Genomic DNA, 22,961 nt, shown 5'->3' with positions numbered 1-22,961 from the left:
ACAGACGATTATTCAGGCACTATGTTCGTGTACTTTCTCAGGTCCAACAGTGACACAATCAAGGCCACAGAAAAATTCTTGGCAGATGCAGCCCCATATGGGCAAGTCAAGTGTATTCGTTCGACAACTGAATTTATATGTCACAATTTTCAGACAGTGTTAACTAAAAACAGGATTTGACACGAGACGTCAGCGCCTTACTCGCCCCACCAAAATGGCAGTGCAGAAAGAGCGAACACTTTATAAGTTGAGTAGATGCCTGATAACTTGTGGAACTATGCTGTTCAGACTTCTGCATATGTGAGGAATAGGTGCTACAATAGACGCACAAAGAAAACAGCGTATGAGCTGTTTTACAGGTAATGTACCCAACCTGTCCAAATTACAGAAATTTGGATCTACGTGTTTTGCTTACAAGCAAGAGAAAGGCAAAATGGAATCTCGATGTGAGCAAGGAGTCTTCAGAGGCTACGACAAAAACAGCCCGGCATACCTAGTGTACTACCCAGACACAGAGAAGGTCCAAAAGTATAGGTTGGTGAAATTCACAACTAAAGCAACAAATGAAAGGGGAACACAGACAGCTGAGTCACAAACAGCGAATAGGGATATATATACCATGGTTGAAACGCTGATGAGAGGGTTGCTGAGAAACCTCAAAATGCACAAGGTCAGAATGTTCAGAGTGGTGGTGTTAGTGCCTTTACCTAAAAAGATTGAACATTTGCTGCCAGGTGAAGTCACAGCTACTGTAAACAGAAAGGAACCCACCAAGAACCAAAAGGAGACCGGCTCACCTACAAGGACTATGAGACGTAACACAGAGGACAATCTAGACACTTGCATAGACTTTTGTTACAGGGCAGTGTGTGATGTGCCTCATACCAAGACGCTATTGCGTCACCAAAGCAAGACAGTGGAAATCTGCTGTGAGAGAGGAGATACAATCTCTCAAGGAGAATGAAGCCTTCACCCTCACACAGTTGCCACCAGACAAACAGACAGTGGGGGGTATGCACTGAAAACAGAAGTAGATGGGTCTTACAAATAAAAGGCAAGGTTTGTAGTAAAACACTACAGTCAGAAACCGGGTACCAATTATGACGAAACATTCTCACCTACAGCTAACACGACGAGTGTAAGGGTTGGGATGCAAAAAGCAGTCCAGAATAACTTGGTGTTACACCAGATGGATGTTAAAACAGCTTATTTGCACGCTCCAATTGACTACGAAATTTATATGGAGCAACCTGAAAGTTTTGAAAAGGAATCAGAAATGGTTGAAATACTAGTATGCAAGCTACAGAAATCCATTTTCGGGTTAAAAAAATCTGGGAGGAATTGGAATGCATTGTTACATATACATGTGTGGTAAGGGTAACAAGGGTAACATTCCATTCAGGGACGTGCCAACTCAAAGTAGAGAGAAACCTTTCACCAGTGGGCCTTAAATTCAGGAGAAATATTACAGAAAACACAAAATAACCTATCAACTACAAATGTTGCAGCTAGTCCAGCTAGTCAACAAGCTCTGTGGCATATAAAAGAGGGAGTGTTTAAAACTGAAGAGGAAGGAGAAACAGATGCTGCATGTCAAACTCTGGATTAAAAATGGCAATAATAGCAAGAGAGAGGGACAGACAGAGAAGAGATAAGAGTGGAGTATGAGATAAGAAAGGAACTAGAAGAAGTAAGACAAGAAAGAGAAGCGGACGTTGTAAGAGAAAGGGATATCAGCGGTCCCTGTTGGAAGATCACGAGAGCAAAAGAAAGTTGATAACGACTACAGTGGAGGTTGTTGAAAAAATAGCAAACTCAAGTAGGGAAAGAGTGGAGATAGAGAGATGTTGCCACTTCTATGAGAAATGCCAAAAGAAATTTACTTATTTAGAAACTGATTATGAAAATACAGTTGTAATTCTCTCAAGCTCAACTGTCAATTAACAGGACTTAAAACCAGGGACAAATGACTCCATGTCCCAAACTGGGCAGAAAGATGTGCGGGGGAAGCGATAAAATAGGGTTCTGCGTCTGTCTTCACTGTCTTCAAAACCTGTATGCAAAAAATTTTCTGATACCTAAGGACACGCCAACTGTCTTTTTTCCAAGATGTGCTGTTTCTTCCAGAGTAGCATTTTGGGATAATTTCGCAAAGTAAAGAAAATGCAAGCGTGGCCAGATGCCCTTGATGATGTTCACAAAAGACTGGCTGTGAGACGCGAGTCATGCCAAAGGAAATGCAGCAGGATTGGATTAGCTAAAAGTGCTGCTCGTGTTATTACAGGCAAAAGCTGACCGTGATGAGAATCCACCTTCAATGACACCGGGAGACTTGGTGTACATGAAGGTGTTCAGACAGAAGTGGAACATCTCCCGACGGTGTACAAGGTGGTAAGAGCCACTTCCACTGTTGTGCAGGTCAAATTGATCATTTCAGAAAGACACCAGTGGAAACGTTCAAAAACTGCCATTGTCACTCACTATGACAAGAAAGTTACTTGTAACACAGGATTCTAGCATATATGTGAAAATAAGTGATTACTTAGCAAAAACAGTCGTTTAATATGCGTTGAGGACTGAAAAAGGTGAAAATGCTTATTTCAGACTGAAAAGTGCAAACATGTTCAACAATGCCATTTTCCACTCAAAGCGACTAATAAATGAAATGTAACTCAGGGTTCCTAGTGTTACACACTTTAATGAAGTAATGAGTCCATAGAGGTGTGGTTGGATTTTGATTTTACTGGACAGTTGTCTGTAACACAATTTGTACGCACACACACCATGAGACACGTTCTGTCCAGCCATCTCACTCAATACAACTGCCGCCTGTACTGACCTCCTCGTTTGACTGACTGGCGGTAACCTGCTACTTATCTCTGCTTCAGTGGGGGTTTTGCCCTCTTGTGGCTCAACGGTGCTATAGCGTTGTGTTCTTTGCGGGGAAGAGATAAGAAATACTATTTGACTATAAACCATTACATGAATCAAAAACAAAAAGGAAATACACCTGCAAAACTGTCATGCTTTTTAACTATTTTTAACTTGTGATCTCCAACTTGATTTGGATTAAATATAATAGCCCAAAACAATTGACTAGAAAATAAACACACAAAAAATAGGGGGTGACTCTCCCCTCCAAAATGAAATGGCGTCCCGACATTACGACATCATCAGTCCACATGTTGTATTCATGCCTTGCGTCCAAGAAGGTTATACTAAGTAGGAGTTAGAAACAGTCCAAGACCTTGAAGATGCACTTATGTCCAATTCAGTATACCATATGACATTTAACACCTTTTTATGCAATATGTTTGCAGCAGGTGTCATTGTGCACGACGAAAGAAAGAAAAAAAACTTTCTTAGAATGACTGAATTCTGAACACTATCTTAAATCAGTCGATTCAAGCATGTGACATTTTGGGCATTCCTAGCTTAGTTTAACATTAACTTTTGTTTTCACTCTCTCGAAGGATATCGGTTTTTTTGACAGGTGACCAGTCAGGCTCACTATCATCTTGGTCACTGGCATTGCATGCAGACTGATGCTCTGATGACCTTTCAGGGCTTTGTATGTCATTCTCCTCTTCTTGTCGGTCTAGCTGGTACTCAAGCATTATCTTCTCCATCCAGGTCCTCCTCCTGCTCCAGCATCAGGATATACAACTGGTGCCTCTGTCGGCTGATGTTCTGTGTGCGTTTTGTTCCTCTTGTCTCCTTTCGTCTGCCTTCCATCCGATGATTCCTCTCCATTCATCGTCATCCTCTGAACCATATTCTTGTTCTGGTTCCTCTTGTTTCTGTGAGTTGTTCTTCCTTTTTTCCTTCCTTTTGTCTTTACAGGGGCCTACATTCTCCACTGGCAGGAATTCACAGGGCAGTAACAAGTTCATATGCATGACTCGAACGCGTCCCTTTCCATTCTCTGACTTGAGCTCATACACCGGACTGTCTGACTGTTTCCTCTGTGTTACGATGTAAACTTGATCGTCCCAAAATGATCTCTTTCCCTGGCCCGCCTCTTTCAGAAAGGTTTCGGATAAGCACCCTACATCCAGGATACAATTCTGCACCATAGGTCTTCCTGTCATACAGCACTTTCCCTCATCTGCCCTCTTTGTAGGCTGTGGCTGTGGCCAGCTTGTAAGCATCATCCATTCGAGCTCTCCATTTTTCAGCATAGTCTCTGGGGGATGAACTTTGATCTTTTGCTGTGAGGCCAAACATCAGGTCAATAGGGAGCCCGGGATTCCGTCCAAACAAGAGAAAGTGGGGTGCATACCCCGTGGCCTCGCTGCGCGTACAATTATAACCGTGGACTACTTTGGCCAGGGATGCTTTCCAATCTGTTTTGGCTGTCTCAGGGAGGTTTCGGAGCATGGCCAGCAGTGTCCTATTAAATCTTTCTACCTTGGCCGTTCCCGATTGGGAGATTTGGTATGGTTCTGGACCCCTTCACACCATTATATTCTTCCAGCTTGGCAGTTTGTTCTCAAATTCCCTTCCCATGTCGTGGTGGAGCCTTGTTCAAAATCCAAACTTCACCATAAAATCACCATAGATCTTGTCTGCAGCTGTTTAATCAGATTTGTCTTTGCAAGTGTAAGCCTGAGCAAACCGTGTGACGTGATCCATCACAACAAGGATTTAATACTTAAACCCTCCATTACATTTCTCCAGATGCAAGAAATCAATGGGTATGTTGTGGTTATGTCGAGTGGAGCTCTGGTTGGTCTGTTTGGACACTTGTTCTTCAGACAGCTGCACACTTGTGTAAATCACACAAGTCTATGTCTCTCCGCATGTGAGGCCAGTAGAAGCAATCTCGGGCGAGTGTGAGTACCTTCTCTACCCCAGGTGGCCCATGTCTTCATGTAGTTCCTTATACACAAGCCCATGGAACTTCTTAGGCAGGAGAAGCTGTGACCGGCTGGCCGTCTTTCTGGACAAGAAACCATCATCATCAATGTGCAGTTTCTGTTTTTCTCTCACCAGGGCAGCAATGACTTTGTTACTGGCTCGTTTTAACACCTTTTGGCCACTGGTTCTAGATTACATACTTCCTCACTTTTCCAAGTACAGGATCCTCTTCTTGTGCTTGTTTCAGAGATGTTTTGGTGAGCTCCAATCCTGACATACTCTCTTCATTCTCCTGCGCTAAAGGAGTTGAGATGGTCACAGGACACAGTCAGGGTGCACTTTCATGCATCTGAACGGCCAGAGCCAGGGCCGTTGATGTCCTCCGGTGCCACTGTTTGTGTGCAGGTCTGCATGTAACTGTTCCATATCCAATAGCATGCGGGAGAGGCCGTCAGCATCCCTGTTGACTCGGCCTGGTCGATATTTAATGGAGAACTGGAAGTCGGCGAGCTCGGCTACCCACTGTCAGTGGTGGTATTCAACTTGGCTGTAGTGAGCACATATGTGAGTGGGTTGTATGGGCTATGAATGGTGGAGAATAGTAAAGATAGTCCCTGAACCTTTCACATATGGCCCACTTAAGAGCCAGGAACTCCAGCTTTGCCTGAATGAAGGTGGTAGTTTTTCTCAGGGGCTGTCAGAGTCCTGGACCCGTATGCAATCACAACCACCTTTCCCTGCTGCCTCTGGTAAATAACAGTTCTTGTGATGCATCGCAGTGTACACTTGGCTACACTATGGCTGCTCATAGTCAGGATTACTATGGATTACCAAGACTGGTGGCTGGGAGAGAAAGTCAATTAGCTGTTGATGTTCACCTGACCACTGAATGGGATGAGACAATGGCAACTGGCCCCTCTTGCTCTGTTTTCTTTTGTCTGGTTTTCCTCGTTTTTGTTTTTCTTTGTCATTCTGTGGAGAGGAAGTCATACAGAGGCTTTGCAATACGTGAGAAGTTTGCTATATATTTTCTATAGTATGAAATAAATCCTAATAGTTTTCTCACTTCCCCAATGGTGGTGGGAGTTCTCTGCTTCAAAGCCTGTACTGGGGCAATGTCTGCAGGGTCAATGGTATGACCATCTTTAGAAACCATCCTCCCCAGGAATCTCACCTGATTTTTGAAGAGCTCATTTTTCTTGGTCTCAATTTCACTCTGTGGCTCTGGTACCGCTATAGGACTTTTCTCAGGTCATTTAAGTGATTTCAGAATGTCTTAGAGTGCAAGTTGTCGTCCAAGTAGGGTAAGCATATCTCATCACGTAGTCCCACCAAGCACTCCTCCATTGACCTCTGGAACTGTGCCGGGGCTGACGATAACCCAAAAGGAATTCTCACCCACTCGTAGAGTCCCCATGGTGTAATGAATGCTGTGAGAGGGCGGCTTGACTCCTCCAGGGAGCCTTGGTCAAGGACCGAAAATCAGGCGCTTCCCTTTAAGGTGTTGAGCATGTCTTGTATTCGTTGTATTGGATGGCAGTCTGGGATTGACTTCTTATTTAGCTCCCTGTAGTCACAACACAGGCGGAGATTCCCATCCATTTTCCGCACACAATGGGACTGAAATAGGGCGATTTTGACTTAGCTATCCATCCCCTGTTTATTAAGTCTTCCAGGTTCTCTTTCACCTCTTTATGGAGTGGTTTTGGTACTGAGATGTAAATTCGCCTTACCGGTGTGGGGTCATTGAGGCGGATCTTTAGCTGTAAGTGAGGGTATGGTCACAGCATCATGGTCATCACGCGCAAATGCATTTCTCTCTTCCCTCAGCAGCTGCCTCACCTCCAGCTGTTCTAGAGGGAGGTGATCGAGGGGGACAGGGGATGTCTTCACTGCCCGTGTTTTTCCTTTCCTTTTCTGTTTCCGTCCTCTGTTCTTCTGTCGCATTTGTCACTGTTTGGTTTGTGGTGAGTATCATTGTTTTAGTCTGTGTTATGTCAACAGGTCTTGTGTCAGCTGGATACACAATCTTGACCATCTGAGTTTTGCCCGAGTTACAGTTGTTGGTGGGCAATAAGATGTCATGTGCTGTGTTATTTGTGACAGGGATGGTGATATGCGGGACCATGGACCACGCTTGTAGACTCATCACACTCTCCTTGAACTCCAACCCCTCTGGCAACTGGAGTTGGTCGTCTGGCTGTACCAGGATGTCCTGGCATGAGCTGTCTCCGTGCTTTTACGGTGCCTTCTCCTAACCTGTCCTCTCCACGTTTCATCACTTTTACAAAAACTTCAACTTTCTTACAGTCGAAGGTGAGCTGAGCTAACTGCATCTGATAACACATGTGGGGGTTCTACGCCTCTCTCCAACAGATATTAAATCACATTGAACCCAATGATTGGCTCCTCCGCCACCACATCTTCCTGTGATACTAGACTGGCACTAGAAGCTCTAGCTGTGTGGCCTCTTCTGTCGGTAACTTGAACTTGACTTCAACCCACCCAGAGAAAGGGATTGGTGTCTGATTTACTGCCCTCCCATCTAAAGTAGCAGGCGGTGGTATGGGGAATATTTTATTGTCTCCATTTGTAATGGAAATTTGTATTGTGTGTGTCCTGATTTGACTCTTATCATGTCATTACTGAGAACATGCTTCAAAACCTCAATGCAACTTCTAGGTAAGTCACATCTTAGTTTGTTTGGACACAGAGAGGTCACAGCAGGTCACAGCCCATTAAACCAGATGCTGCAGACCCAGTACCCCTCTCTAAGGAGAGGGGATTGGAGAGGAGATGGAGACCTGTTTTTCAGTCAAGGTGTAAGATGGGTTTTTTTACGGGTGCATAAAGCCTCTAAATTGCATTCCCAGGGTGATGATGTTTATCCTCAACTGGGGGTACCACCAAAGGGAGGGCTGCCTGCGACCTGGAACTGGCCATTCGTGCTCGCATGCAGCCTTGCTTCTTCAAAGGTATAATAAAAGGTGAGTTTCGTACTCCAGTCAGAGTCAGCTGCGGGTTACCTGCGGACGCCCAGCCGGTTGAAGCTACTCTGCCTGGGTTGTGGGCTCTCCTTTCCTGTGTCAAGGTAAGAGGCGAAGGATATTTGTTTATTGCTATGCTCTGTGGGGATAAACTACATGTTTATTCTAGCATCATAGTATTTTTTGTTTGCATTGCTATGCGCTGCGGGGACTAAACGACACATTTAGTCTAGCATCATAGAGGTCTTTTGACTTATCGTTTGTTTGTACTTATTGTTTCTTAGTATTTCTATGCTCCATGCTTCCTGCTGGAGCGGTTCTGGGGGGATGGCCTGTGTGACTCTTGTATTGACACCCTTTATTTCAGCAATTTCCTCTTTGAATTGCTTGATCATCTCATGGAGCTCTTTTTCTTTGTGGATTGGTTGTCTTAGCCATTTTGTCCTTGTTAGGTGTGAAGGATGACTTTTCACGTCCACCAACTGCACCAACTGTCGCTTCGTGTTGTGGTTGAACCTCTGATCTTACCTCCCTCACTTTGGCTTCTCTGCTGTTCTTTTTGAATTTTTGCTGTCTCTCCAAACTCCAGGCTGGCGGCCTCATTTGTTTTAGCAATCAGAACATCATCAGTCACTGTGGGATCATCGAGCCAGCTTTTGATCTGATATTTGACATGATCGTTAATTAACCCTATACCCACGGCTCTCAGGAACTTCTTCTGTATCAATCCAGGACTGTACTGCTCATCAGCACCTGGTTCTCTTGATGCGGCCAGGAGTCTCTCTTTGAGCTCAATCGCCCTGAACAACAAGTTCTGTTGGAGACTCAGTCTGTGATAGAGATCTGTGGAGCTATCCTCTTTGTAGTGGCCCTTTAAAATCGTACAAAGCTGGGGAAGGGTGAGGTCTGTTTTGAGCATATCATATCATATCACGGAGGCTTAGACCTAGGCTGATGGCTCTGACAACGGCCTCAATAATTTCTACCTCGGTATGATTTCTTTTCCGTCCCATTTCAATTTTATGGTTCAGGTTCGAGTACGACAACTTTCTGAGCCCTTTCCCCAATTTGGCCATTATTCTAAATTCTCTATAATTACCTCAGGGGGCTGCAATGCTGACGGGGCAGTTAGCGGGCTGGGTCCCTGAGCTTGGCTTAGAATTGTTCATTCTATTTGTCAGCTATGCCATTCCTCCAATCTTTTTGTTGAGGCCTGGAAGCTGAGCTGCAGGTCTGCGTTTTGTCCTCGTAGGCTGGCCAATGCTGCAGCGTCTTCACTGGTCTTATCCCCTTCACGCTGTGCTTGGTCGTTTCTCTGTATTTCTTAAGCACGTTCTATTAACCGATCCAGGAACACACAAGCCGGTTCCTCTTCTTCATTTTCGATGATTCCATCAACTGCTTCACTTATTGTGCGGATCAGCGTGTGCTTTTTGGTCACATTCTCAGTTGGGACTTTAGCCGGCACACACACCTCTTATAGCTGCTCGAACCTCAACTGGACCAGGATCTCACTTAGTGCAGTTGTTCCAGCTCCAATGCTCTGCTGTGTTTATGTGTGTCCCTCAACGCTTCTTTGTAGCACCGCTGATCACACCGCTGCCACCAATTTTTGTTTCACACTTCAATGAAGTCCTCTCCAAGGAACCATCACCTTATCGTGGTGGAGAGGTTTGTGTGCCCTAAGGATCCTGGGAGCTACGTTGTCGGGAGTCCTGTTCTCCTGGTAGGGTCACCCAAGGCAAACAGATCTCAGGTGAAGGGCCAGACAAAGAATGGTTCAGAAGATCCCATGAAAAACGGAAAAGGGAAAAATGTTACCCTGCCCGGAGGAAGCCCAGGGCCCACGTCTGGAGCCAGGCCTGGACGGAGGGCCCGTCAGCGAGCGCCTGGTGGCCGGGTCTGCCACGGGGCCCGGCCGGGCTCAGCCCGAAAAGGCAACGTGGAGTCTTCCCACCCCTGTGGACCCACCAACCGCAGGGCAGACCGATGGGGTCGGATGCGCTGCCATATGAGGGTCGCTTTCCTACGCCTTAAAGCTGTGGGGGGGGGGGAACTCTGACTGTTGTTTGTGCACATACACCAAATATCAGTTCAGAGTATTCGGCCTTCTCGGGGTCCCTAAATGGGGTCCTTGAAGGGATCCCTGCAGGGGACTCCATTGTTCTCCTGGGGGACTTCAACGCACACGTCGGCAATGATGGAGACACTTGGAGGGGCGAAATTGGGAGGAATGGCCTCCCTGATCTGAACCCGAGCGGTGTTATGTTGTTGGACTTCTGTGCTAGTCATGGATTGTTCATAACTAACACCATGATCGAACACAAGGAAGCTCATAAGTGTACCTGGTACCAGAGCACCCTGGGTCGGTCAATGATTGATCTTGTGATCGTATCATCTGATCTTCGACCGTGTGTTTTGGACACTCTGGTGAAGAGAGGGGCAGAGCTGTCAACTGATCACCACCTGGTGGTGAGTTGGGTCCGTTGGCGGAGGAAACCTTTGGATAGACCTGGTAAGCCCAAACGAGTAGTGCGGGTGAACTGGGAACGTCTGGAGGAGGATTCTGTCCGTGAGGCCTTCAATTCACACCTCCGAAAGAGCTAGTCTCAAGGTCTTGGGTACCTCAAGGGGCGGTAACCCTCGAACCCCGTGGTGGACCCCGGTGGTCAGGGAAGCCGTCCGACTGAAGAAGGAGGCCTTCAGGGGTATGTTGTCCCTGGGGACTCCTGAAGCAGTTGCAGGGTACCGACGGGCCAAAAGGACTTGAAGCCTCGGCTGTGACGGAGGCAAAACAGAAGGTGTGGGAGGAGTTCGGAGAGGCCATGGAGAAGGACTATCGGACGGCACCAAAGTTGTTGTGGAGGACTGTGGGACACCTCAGGAGGGGGAAACGGGGAACCATCCAAGCTGTATACAGCAAAGATGGGACACTGTTGACCTCGACTGAGGAGGTTGTCGGTCGGTAGAAGGAACACTTTGAGGAACTCCTGAATCCAACTACCCCCAACTGACCCGTCCTCTGTTGCAGAGGCAGAGCTGGAGGATGATGGGGGATCAGAGTCAATCTCTCGGGGTGAAGTCACCGAGGTAAACAACTGCACGGTGGCAAAGCCCCGGGTGTTGATGAGATTTGCCCGGAAATGCTGAAGGCTCTGGGTGTTGAGGGGCTGTCGTGGATGACACGCCTCTTTAACATTGCGTGGAAGTCTGGGACAGCGCCGAAAGAGTGGCAGACTGGGGTGGTGGTTCCTCTTTTTAAAAAGGGGGACCAGAGGGTATTACAGGGATCCTAAAGGGGGCTTGGGAGTATGTCTACATGGGTTTTGTGGACTTGAAGAAGGCATATGATCGTGTACTGCGGGAGTATGGGGTGAGGGGGCCTCTCCTCAGGGCCATCCAATCCCTGTACGCCCAAAGTGAGAGCTGCGTTCGGGTTCTCGGCAGTAAGTCGAACTTGTTCCGAGTAGCTGTTGGCCTTCGCTAGGGCTGCGCTTTATCACCAATTCTGTTTGTGATTTTCATGGAAAGGATATCGAGGCGTAGTCGTGGTGAGGAGGCTTTACAGTTTGGTGGCCTGAGGATTGCATCACTGCTTTTTGCAGATGATGTGGTCCTGTTTGCGTCATCAGCCTGTGACCTGCAGCGCTCACTGGTCCGGTTTGCAGCCGAGTGTGAAAGCGGCGGGGATGAAGATTAGCATCTCCAAATCTGAGGCCATGGTCCTCAGCAGGAAACCGGTGGAATGCCTTCTCCAAGTGGGGAATGAGGTCCTTCCACAAGTGAAGTAGTTTGTATCTTGGGGTCCTGTTCACGAGTGAGGGAACAATGGAGCGTGAGATTGGACGGAGAATTGGGGCAGCAGGAGCGGTATTGCAGTCGCTTTACCGCTCTGTTGTCACAAAGAGGGAACTAAGCCGAGAGGCGAAGCTCTCCATCTACCGTTCAATCTTCGTTCCTACCCTCACCTATAGTCATGAGCGATGGGTCATGACCGAAAGAACGAGATCGCGGATACAAGCGGCTGAAATGGGCTTTCTCAGGCGGATAACTGGTGTCTCCGTTAGAGATAAGGTGAGAAACACTGCTGTTAGATTTTGATTTTACTGGACAGTTATCTATAACACAATTTGCACGCACACACCATGAGACACGTTCTGTTCCGCCATCGCACTCAATACAACTGCCGTGTGTACTGACTTCCTCATTCACTGACTGGCGGTAACCTGCTACTCACTGGGGGTAATGCCCTCTTATGGCTCAACGGTGCTTATAGTGTTGTGTTCTTGGCAGTGAAGACATAAGAAATACTATCTGACTATAAACCATTACATGAAACAAAAACAAAAAGGAAATACACTTACAAGAACTGTCATGCTTTTTAATTATTTAACTTGTGATCTCCTCGTGAACTTGAGTGGGATTAAATATAATGACCCAGAACAAATGACTAGAAAATAAACACACAAAAATAGGGGGTGGCTTTGCCTTATCTTACACTAATATACATGTAAACACGTGAGTACTTAACCACAAAGAATCGATTACTTCTAAAGTAATTCTGACTGAAATAACTGAATGGCAGTCAAATTGTTCATTTCAGAATGACACCAGTGGAAACGTTCAAAAATGCTATTGTCACTCAAAATGACAAGAAAGTTATAACACAGGTTTCTATAGCATATAGCATAAATAATTAGCTAGTAACAGTCTGTTTAGGTGTGTTTAGGACTGAAAAAGGTGAAAATGCTTATTTCAGACTGAAAAGTGCAAACATGTTCAACAATGCCATCAACAATGCCATTTTCTAATAAATGAAATGTAACACAGATTGCCTAGCATACACCAAACACGTGAGTATTTAACAAAGAGTCGTTTTAGAAGCAATTCTGACTGAAATAACTGAATGGAAGTCAAATTGTTCATTTCAGACTGACACCAGTGGAAACGTTCAAAAATGCCATTATCACTCATTATGAAAAGAAAGTTCCTTGTAACACAGGTTTCTATCATATATGTGAAATCAAGTGATTACTGAGAACATCTAATTAGGTATCCTCCTCATTCTCATGTTTGATATTGTACAGAAAATATTAAGTGGACGTTTGACAGTTCAGTTGTTTTATCGCCAACATAATGCTCTTTTCACACACACAAATGCGCTCTCATCTATATCAGGTTCTGTTCAATAAGGAAATATATATGACATTTATCCTCTACTGAAGTATGAACAAATTTTCATCCTTTTTTAACAGAGCATGAATGGACAGTAGCAGAAGGGTCCCGAATGCACAGACTACCACAATGAAATAGACGCTCAGTGACCACCAGCGGTTCATTCTATGTTTTATGTCCTCATGTATTCCCATCTATCTGCAGAAGTTTATAGAATTTACTTTCTAAAAAAAATACAGAAAATAGAAATGGTTTACTAAAACTTCCAGATTAGGAGGACAGATCTGGACATAGAAATACTGGAGCACGAGTTAGAGGTGGGTAATGGTCACAGGTGAATCATATTAAGTATTACAATGTTATTGTACAATACAAAAACTAACTTTGTATTTGTCAGAAATAAAGATGCCCACAGGAAATGTGTACTGTGTGTTTTTATTTCCCACTTTGAAGGTGGTGATGGTGACTCTTAAATGACTCTGGCAGATGGTGTCTGTCACTGCTCTGCCGTCCTGGATAGCAGGAATCATCCTGAGGTGTCGTAGGCTCTCTCCTGCAATGTATAGTGGATTCATTAGACTGTATTGCACAAGGAAGAAAGGTGAATTATTATGCAAATTTTTAGGTTACTGACTACTCAGGTAAGACCATATATCCAAGAGTCAGAAATGTAGTCAGCAGCAATCACATGAACTGGACAGATGTTTGTTTGTCTATGATGCAGTCTTTAACATGTTGAAACAGGGTTCAGTCTACATGTACCTTAATGGGAATGACCATCTGTGCAGCCAAATACATTGGGAAATCCTAAAAGAAATTGAAGTTAATAATCCAATTCTGAGGTTGTAGCACAATGTCATTAAGAGAATATCATTTGAAATTAATTTCTCAGATTTCTAGATCATTCACCTGCAATCCTGTGGAACTCCTCCTCATTGATGATTCTAACGGGTTTATCTCCAGGGAAATAGAGAAACTTGATATGGATATGACTGGACATCTGAACACGATACAAAAAAATTAAATCTCTGAATTAATACAGAAACTCCATCAAGGGGCTCCTCGTCAAACGGACATGCCATGTTCACCTCTGAAATACGGAGTTATTCATAAAACTTTACTTCGGTCAAATTCTCTGTCCCACAGAACCAGGAAATGAAATTGTGCGAGCGGCAGTGAAAGGTGGATGAGTCAGAGGAAACCCTGGGTTTGTGGAATGACACCTGCTACCAACCAGGTTATGTTCAGAGAGTCTGTTACTGCAGTGACAAACCCAGAGGTTCAGTTTACTTCGCTTCGTGAAACAGGCCAGGGTTACAGCTTAACCCTGGGTTAAGTTATCGCCCTTTGTGAAACCGAAAACCCTGGTTTTTCCTGATTTCAGGGTTAACTTACCCAAAGTTTCCACTGAACCTGCTTCGTGACACGGCCCCTCCTCCCGACCAGGCTCGCTTCAGAGTCAGTTACTGTGGTAACCTAGAGGTTCACTTTACCACGCCTCGGCTTTGTGAAACAGGCCCTTTTGTCCAGGTTAATGGCTTTGTCTGCTTCTTGCTCTTTTTTTCCCAAAAAAATCTCACCCGTTTCACAGCTTGTTCTTTTTGCATCTACATTTGCATTCTCCGACAGCCATTCCATCAGGAACTGCTTGTCTTTTTTACTTTGGCTTGCTGAGTGGATGTGTTTGCTGCTTGTTTTGTCTGTAGTCGTTAACGAGCTACCCTGCACGTCCCACTGGACTGTCCCACTGGGCGAGAGTCTCCAGCACTGACCTGTGGAGAGACAACATGTTAACAAGGTAATAACTTCAACAACACCTCACTTTACGAATTAGACTGTAGGACTATAATATGAAAAAAAATGGATGGTATGGTCTTTACAGTAAAATTCTGTCAAGAATTTCAACTCAATTGGAATGTAGAACCACAGACAGGCAAAGTAACGCTATGAGTACATGGATGGTAACATATACATCCATCCATCCATCTTCCACCGCTTATCCGGAATCGGGTCGCGGGGGCAGCAGCTTCAACAGGGAGCCCCAAACTTCCCTTTCCCGGGCCACATCCACCAGCTCTGACTGGGGGATCCCAAGGCGTTCCCAGGCCAGTGTTGAGATATAATCCCTCCACCTGGTCCTGGTTCTGCCCCGAGGTCTCCTCCCAGCTGGACGTGCCAGAAACACCTCCCTAGGGAGGCGTCCCAGAGGCATCCGCACCAGATGCCCAAACCACCTCAACTGACTCCTTTCCACGCGAAGGGGCAACGGCTCTACTCTGAGCCCCTCGCGAACAGCAGTGTTTCTCACCTTATCTCTAAGGGAGACACCAGCTATCCGCCTGAGAAAGCCCATTTCAGCCGCTTGTATCCGCGATCTCGTTCTTTCGGTCATGACCCATCGCTCATGACCATAGGTGAGGGTAGGAACGAAGATTGAACGGTAGATGGAGAGCTTTGCCTCTCGAATTAGCTCCCTCTTTGTGACAACACTGCGGTAAAGCGACTGCAATACCGCTCCTGCTGCCCCAATTCTCCGTCCAATCTCACACTCCATTGTTCCCTCACTCGTGAACAGGACCCCAAGATACTTAAACTCCTTCACTTGTGGAAGGACCTCATTCCCCACTTGGAGAAGGCATTCCACCGGTTTCCTGCTGAGGACCATGGCCTCAGATTTGGAGGTGCTAATCCTCATCCCCGCCGCTTCACACTCGGCTGCAAACCGGACCAGTGAGCGCTGCAGGTCACAGGCTGATGACGCAAACAGGACCACATCATCTGCAAAAAGCAGTGATGCAATCCTCAGGCCACCAAACTGTAAAGCCTCCTCACCACGACTACGCCTCGATATCCTGTCCATGAAAATCACAAACAGAATTGGTGATAAAGCGCAGCCCTGGCGAAGGCCAACAGCTACTCGGAACAAGTCCGACTTACTGCCGAGAACCCGAACGCAGCTCTCACTTTGGGCGTACAGGGATTGGATGGCCCTGAGAAGAGGCCCCCTCACTCCATACTCCCGCAGTATTTCCCACAGTATATCCCTGGGGACACGATCATATGCCTTCTCCAAGTCCACAAAACACATGTAGACTGGATGGGCATACTCCCAAGCCCCCTCTAGGATCCCTGTGAGAGTAAAAAGCTGGTCCGTTGTTCCACGACCAGGACGGAACCCACATTGTTCCTCCTCAATCTGAGGCTCGACAATCGGCCGGACCCTCCTTTCCAGCACCTTGGAGTAAACTTTCCCAGGGAGGCTGAGGAGTGTGATGCCCCTGTAATGGGGCATCACAATGTCCGGTTTGTTAGCCAGTAGCTGTTTGTCGGTCTGGAAGCTGAAGTTCCACAGGATCTTAGCCTTGCCGTTCTCAACCACCTTCGGTGGTATGTCCCATTGGGATTTGGGTACTTCTAGTCCATACCGGGTACAGATGTTCCTGTACACTATCACAGCTACTTGGTTGTGCCTTTCCATGTATGCTGAGCTGGCGAGCATCTTACACCCTGCTACCACATGCTGGACTGACTCTGGGGCTTATTTACATAGCCTGCACCTTGGGTCAGATCTACTGTGGTAGATATTGGCCTCTATTGCTCTTGTGCTTAGGGCCTGTTCTTGTGCTGCCATGATCAGTGCCTCTGTGCTTTGTCTGTCAGTCCAGCTTTATTCAGCCATTGGTAGGTCTTCTTGATATCAGCCACTTCCTCTATCTGACGGTGGAACATGCTTGTCCCTCAATGTTGTCTCCTCCTCATCTTCCTCCTCAGGTTTCTGCTGTCTAAAACATTCACTGAGCAGTTCATCTGTTGGGGCCATCTTCCTGATTGTACTCTTGGATTTTTGATGTCTCATCCTGGACAGTGGCCCTGATGCTCACTAGTCTTCGGCCTCCCTTTTTCCGCTTAGTGTACAGCCTCAGGATGCTGCGGGGTATCTGATGACCGGCAGTGCATACATTTTGATGGCTCGCACCTTGTTCTTACCATTCAGCTGACTTCTCAGGACTCACCTTACTCTCTGGAGATATTTGGCTGTGGATGACTTCCTTGCGGCCTCCTCATGCCATTAGCCTGTGGGATTCCAAGGTATTTGTAGCTTTCCTTGATGTCTTCTATCCTGCCTGGTAGGTCAACCCCTTCAGTTCGGATCATCTTGCCTCTTCTTGATACCATCCGGCCACATTTGTCTAATCCGAATGACATCCCTATGTCGTCGCTGTAGATCCTGGTGGTGTGGATCAGTGAGTCAATTTTTCGCTCATTCCTGGCATACAGCTTGATGTCATCCATGTAGAGGAGATAGCTGATTGTTGTCCCACGGAATCGGTATCCGTAGCCGCTCTTTGTGATGATTTGACTGAGGGGGTTCAGGCCTATGCAGAACAGCAGTGGTGATAGTGCATCCCCTTGGTATATGCCGCACTTGATGTTAACGGGCAATTGGCTTGGAGTTAGTCTCCAGGGTTGTCTTCCACTTCCCCATTGAGTTCTTGATGAAGGCTCTTAGTGTCCTGCTGATCTTATACAGTTCCAGACATTCCAGTATCCACGTGTGTGGCATTGAGTCGTAGGCTTTCTGATAGTCAATCGAGGCGGTGGGGTAGATCCCTTCTGTGGGTCTTTCATGATCAGGACTGTCCTGCCTTCAGCAACTATTCTGGGTGCGTCCCATCCCTTTGCAAGCTGGTTCATCTGTGCTGCTTGACGCTCATGGAGTGCTGTCAGCCAGTATGTATGGATCATATCCGGGCCGGGTGCTGACCAACTCTTCATCTTTGACACTCTGTCTTGGATGTCATTGAGATGGTTCTTGTTCTGGGAGGCAGCTGTGGTCAGTCCTCAGGTCCACTAGCCAATGGGCATCGGTGTTGTGTGATGCTTCTCTTTCCCATTATGCTCTTCCAGTATTTCTCCACCTCAGCTCTTGGTGGGTCTGGCCGGATGCTATTTCCCTGCCATGGAGAGTACACCTTTGCTGGTTGAGTGGAGAAGGTCTTGTTTATTCTCCTGGCCTCAATCTCCTTAGTGTATCGCTTTAGTCGGGTAGCCAGAGCCGTTAGTCTCTGTTTGGCAGTTTCGAGTGCTTTCTGGCATGGAGAGCTTGCTGTATTTCCTGGGTACCCCTTTATTCACCATGTTCCCCTTCTGTTGCTCGGCTAGCTGGCTGACTTCTCTCTGTGTCACCTTTATCTTGGCCTCTAACCGTCTCTTCCATGGAGGGTACTGTTTGTTATGCCCTGTTTGTTATGTCCTGTGTTGATCTTATATCCCTGTGATTATGTTCCCTGTGGGGATGGTTCTTATTGCGGCATTCACATCTTATAGCAAATCTTCTGAAGGTACTTGACAACTTAGCTTCGGTATTTGTCGGAGGCTCCAGGTTTCCAGTTGGGTCACGATCTTGCTTCTCAGGTCAGCAGCTCTTGTATTGAGGCTGTGTATGTCTCTTGGGGCTTGGTACCCAATCTCGGATTGTGGGGGGGGGGGGGTGATCCAGTGGACACTCATACTGTTGGTACACAGCTGTCCTGCAGGACTCTTCATTCCCACTATTGAAGTAAGGTATGTACAAGTCATATTCCATACAATGTTTTAATAAAATTGGTTAAATACAATAATTTTCTAAATATAGTTATCAATAGGTGTTAAATGCACATGTGTTGATAGTAGTTCAGTAAAAAATAAGAGTGTTGTGTATTAGAATTTTCCAGCAAGACAGTAAGTGAAGACTTTAGCATAAAATTTTTTGAGACAGATTCATGTATGTCATATATTGTTTTGGCAACTTATTTCGTTACGTTTGGTGTACCCCTCTACAAGATCCACTTTCCAAAGGCTTTTGAAGGGACAATGCAGAGTCAAACCTCACAAGACAGAGCCAACATTCTGTTAGTGTTGCAATATTTTAATATTTCAAACAAACATGTTTTGAAATTCTGTTGGTAATTAGGGTTATTTCAAAGAGCTTTAACAGACAGAAACCCAACAGAACCCTCCAGAGCAAACAGAACTTCAAATGGGTTCACTGCAGGACGAGAGCCCGGGTGGAGATGACCATAGGCTGCTGAAGGCCGTTTCCAGTGTCCATGACACCTCAGGATGATTCCTGAGAGGACCTGTGATGCAGTTCTGTTCTTCATAGTAGTATTGCCACTATCAGAGGAGAACAGCACCCTACCCCACAAACTGAACACCCCGATGATGACCCCGTCCGCCTACCAGCTATCCAGGGTGACAGAGCAGTGACTCCATCTGCAAGAATCATTTCAGAGTCTGTGTAATTCACCACCACCACAGCGGGCAATAAAAACATACGATATACATTTCATGTGGTCATCTTTATTACTTATAAATACAAAGTTATTTCTTAGATCATTTTAGTGGTGAACATTCAACATGATTCACTTGTGAAACACACACCTCTAACTTTGTATTTGTATGTTCAAATATGCCCTCCTAATCTGGAGGTCCATTTTGTATCTGTTGTCTGTATTTCATAGAAAGCGAATTGGATAAACTTCTCTTAAACAGCTGGAAACACATGAGGAGGACATCAGAACATACAGTTGCATATGAATGCCACAGAAAGAACCGCTGGTGTTCACTGAGCGTCTATCTGTACATTGGATGTGATGTCCCAGCTTGCTCTGTTAAAAAAGGATGAGAAAGTGTTGATCCTTCAGTGGAGGCTAAATGTCACTGTATTGCACCAGAATGTTAAGCAATAGGAACAGAAAATATTTGACCACCTTTCTTATCTTCAATTTCCTGTTAATTTCTTTCTATCAATTATATATAATTTGACTAAAAGACACAGAGAATTCAACATGGAATGCCTATAGATGAGAGTACATTTATGTGTGTGACAAGAGCATTCTGTTGGCGATAAAAGAACTGAAAAGCCGAACGTCCACATATTATTTACTGTACAATGTCATCATGTTATAATGTGGAAGAGGACGATCCCTAACGAGATGACGCAGAAGTCTGACCTGTGTGAACGATGTTTTTAAACTTCGTTCTCAGCTGTTGACATGTGCGCTTCTCCTCCGCTGGATTGCATCTAAGAAAATAATTGAATAAACTATTATTCAAGCCGTTTACCGCCGTAAGTGTACCTTGAGTCTCACGGACTACGTTTAGACGTACGCATCGACTTGAGTAGCAGTTTCAAGTCATCTCTCTCTTTACAGCTGCAAGGCTGTTCCTCTTCATAACATATCCTCTAAGTCTTCATACATGTAGATTACAATCTGCACTTCAACTGCGTAAAGTAACGCAGAGCGCGTCTCGTCCGTCATCATGGTGACTCGTCGAATCTGGGCTCCATTGATGATGGCTTTTTAAAGTGGTGTCGCGCCTGTTAAACTGCGGGTCAACATACCCTGGGTTACAAAAACTAACCCCGAGAAGCGCTTTTGAAACCGAAAACCCTGGGTTTCTAAGTTCAGGGTAAAGCAACCCAGAACCACAGGTTGTACTCGGGGGTCGTTCAAAACGCAGGTTTAGTGGACAACCAGGGTGAGGTCACCGTGAAATCAGGGAAAACCAGGACTTTCATTTTCACAAAGGGAGGTACCTTAACCCGGAGTTAGAGCAGTAACCCTGACCTGTTTCATGACGCGAGGTAAAGTGAACCTGTTTTGTTACCCCCTTTCACCGCCGCTCGTGCGGCTTCATTTCCTGGTTCTGTCAGACGGAGAGTCTGACCGAAGTAAGGTTTAATAAATAACTCCGTATTTCAGAGGTGAACATAGCATGTCAGTTTGACGGGGAGCCCCTTGATGGAGTTTCTAAATCACAGAGATTTTAATTTTTTTGTTTTGTATCGCATTCAGATGTCCTGTCATATCCTGTCGGACAGTTCTCTTTATCAGTTCTCTTTGAAAAGGGATTAGAATCTGTTAATACTTCAGTAACGGATAAATGTCACTCTGTATTCCACCAGAATGTGAAGCAATGGGAAGAGAACAATCAGTAACATAAAATATTATCCCACCTTTGTTTTCTTCAAATTTCTTGTTAATTTCTTTATTTTTTAAAATCAATATTAACTCCTGTGTGTATCATGTGACTAAAACAGACAGAAAATAAAACCTGTAATACCTTAAAGCGGTTATAAGCAGTACAATGCCACGGCCACTTGTATGAGCTGAAGCAGTTTTCGCTATTACTGTATCAAACGAGCTACATGTCAGCTCTTGATTTCAGTTCTTAGATAATATCGGTGTACGCAATGGTGTGAATATCCTTCTCAATGTTTTTGTAACATTCATATGCCGATGTACTGTTTTATTTACACAACAATAAAACGTTTTAATGTATTTCATTATTTAACAGAACCTGATATAGATGAGAGCGCATTTATGTGCGTGAAAAGAGCGTTATGTTGGGGATAAAACAAATGAAGAGTCAAACGTCCACTTAATATTAACTTTACAATATCAAACATAATGAGGATGAGGAGGGTCCATAACGAGATGATGAAGTCTGACCTGTGTGAATGATGTTATTTTCATTCTCAGCTGCTGACGTGCGCTTCTCCCCCCACTGGATCGCACCTAAATAAAATTAATTAATAAACTATTCTTGAAGCCGTTTACTTCCGTATTTTTACCGTGAGTGCAACGGACATAGAACTTACGCAACGACTTCAGCAGCAATTTCGCTCTTCTTTGCAGCTGCAACGCTGTTCTGTTTCTTCTGAAAATGTCCTCAAAGTCTTTCTATTCATAAATTGAAATCTGTACTCTGATTTCCGTAAAGCGTTGCGGAGCGCGTCTCGTCCGTCATCATGGTGAATCGATGAATCGGGGCTCCATTGATGATGACTTTTTTCAAGTTGTCGTGTCTGTTAAACTGCGGGTCAATTTACTCTGGGTTAGAAAAACTAACCCTGAACCGCGTTTGTGAAACCGAAATCCCTGGTTTTTCCAAGTTCAGGGTAAAGCAACCCAGAACCACAGGTTTACCTCAGGTTAGGTTAACCCTGCCTCCGTGAAATAGGCCCTCTGTCTAAGTCCAGCATAGTGGCCTTTGTCTTCAGGAAACTCCTGGAAGGACAACACATGCTGGGATGGCAACCCGGATTCTGCACCCTAAGTAGCCCCAGCACCAGCCAACAAAGGTGCGATAGGCCAGATGTCTGCATCATCTACAGAAAAAGGACACTAAACTTTATGTCACAATGTTTTCAATCCTTAGTATTACAACTGTTGTTGATTTCCTGACAGGATGGCTCTGTGTTGTCATTATTGTTATTGGATGTATTGTTTTATGTAAATAAATGCTTGTATATGTCAACAGAAATGGATTGTGAATACCAAAAAATATTCAACATGTCTATTAATAAGATAAAAATCAAGGTGTCGCAAATACATTAGACTTTGTTGTACCTATATACAGTATGTCATGTTACTGCATTAATGAAGGAATGCCTAATGAAGCAAAATAAGACATAACTAGTGTAACCCCCTTTACAGGTAAAGTACACACTAGGTTCGTAGGGCTAGGTTGGAAAAAGGTTGGACATGTAATGAGTAAGAAAGGAGAACACATGGGTCAGTTTCAGTAACACTGTATTAACACTTTTAACAAATAAACAATTTATAACCACTGCCGGCAGTCACTTTAGTTGTTTGAAATTGTCTTTTGTTTTTTACTGGGTGCACCCTTAATGAAATAAAATAAAATATCTTTCCCAAAAATAGTTCAGTTCAACTGTCCTAGGGAGTCCCTTTCCTCAGCCCTACCACTCTGGCAAGGACAGCACATGAAGAATGGGAAGGTCCCTCCTTAGTCCAGATGCTCAATTGGGTAGCTCGCCATCTCCTTGTCAGAGAATCATTCCAAATCCAGGGTCCAGAATCTCAGGGTATCAAAAAAAACCCAGCCGGGAGAAGAAAGTAAGTAATAAAGAAAGTAATAAAACAACCA

At 45.2% G+C, this 22,961-nt stretch overlaps 1 long non-coding RNA gene across 1 annotated transcript; it reads right to left on the bottom strand.

Annotated features, from left to right (window-relative positions):
- Positions 1-19,516: 19,516 nt before the first annotated feature.
- On the bottom strand, positions 19,517-21,804 carry LOC137602138 (uncharacterized). The gene is made up of 3 exons (XR_011037133.1): positions 21,670-21,804; positions 21,521-21,586; positions 19,517-19,672 (listed from the first exon to the last, which is right to left on the bottom strand). It is a non-coding gene; the product is annotated as an uncharacterized lncRNA (long non-coding RNA).
- Positions 21,805-22,961: the final 1,157 nt, after the last annotated feature.

The sequence above is a fragment of the Antennarius striatus genome, chromosome 9, assembly GCF_040054535.1.
Source record: "Antennarius striatus isolate MH-2024 chromosome 9, ASM4005453v1, whole genome shotgun sequence".
In the NCBI taxonomy this organism is placed as follows: domain Eukaryota; kingdom Metazoa; phylum Chordata; class Actinopteri; order Lophiiformes; family Antennariidae; genus Antennarius; species Antennarius striatus.
The sequence above is the reverse complement of the archived record's forward strand: the minus strand, read 5'-3'. Positions and strand labels throughout refer to the sequence as shown.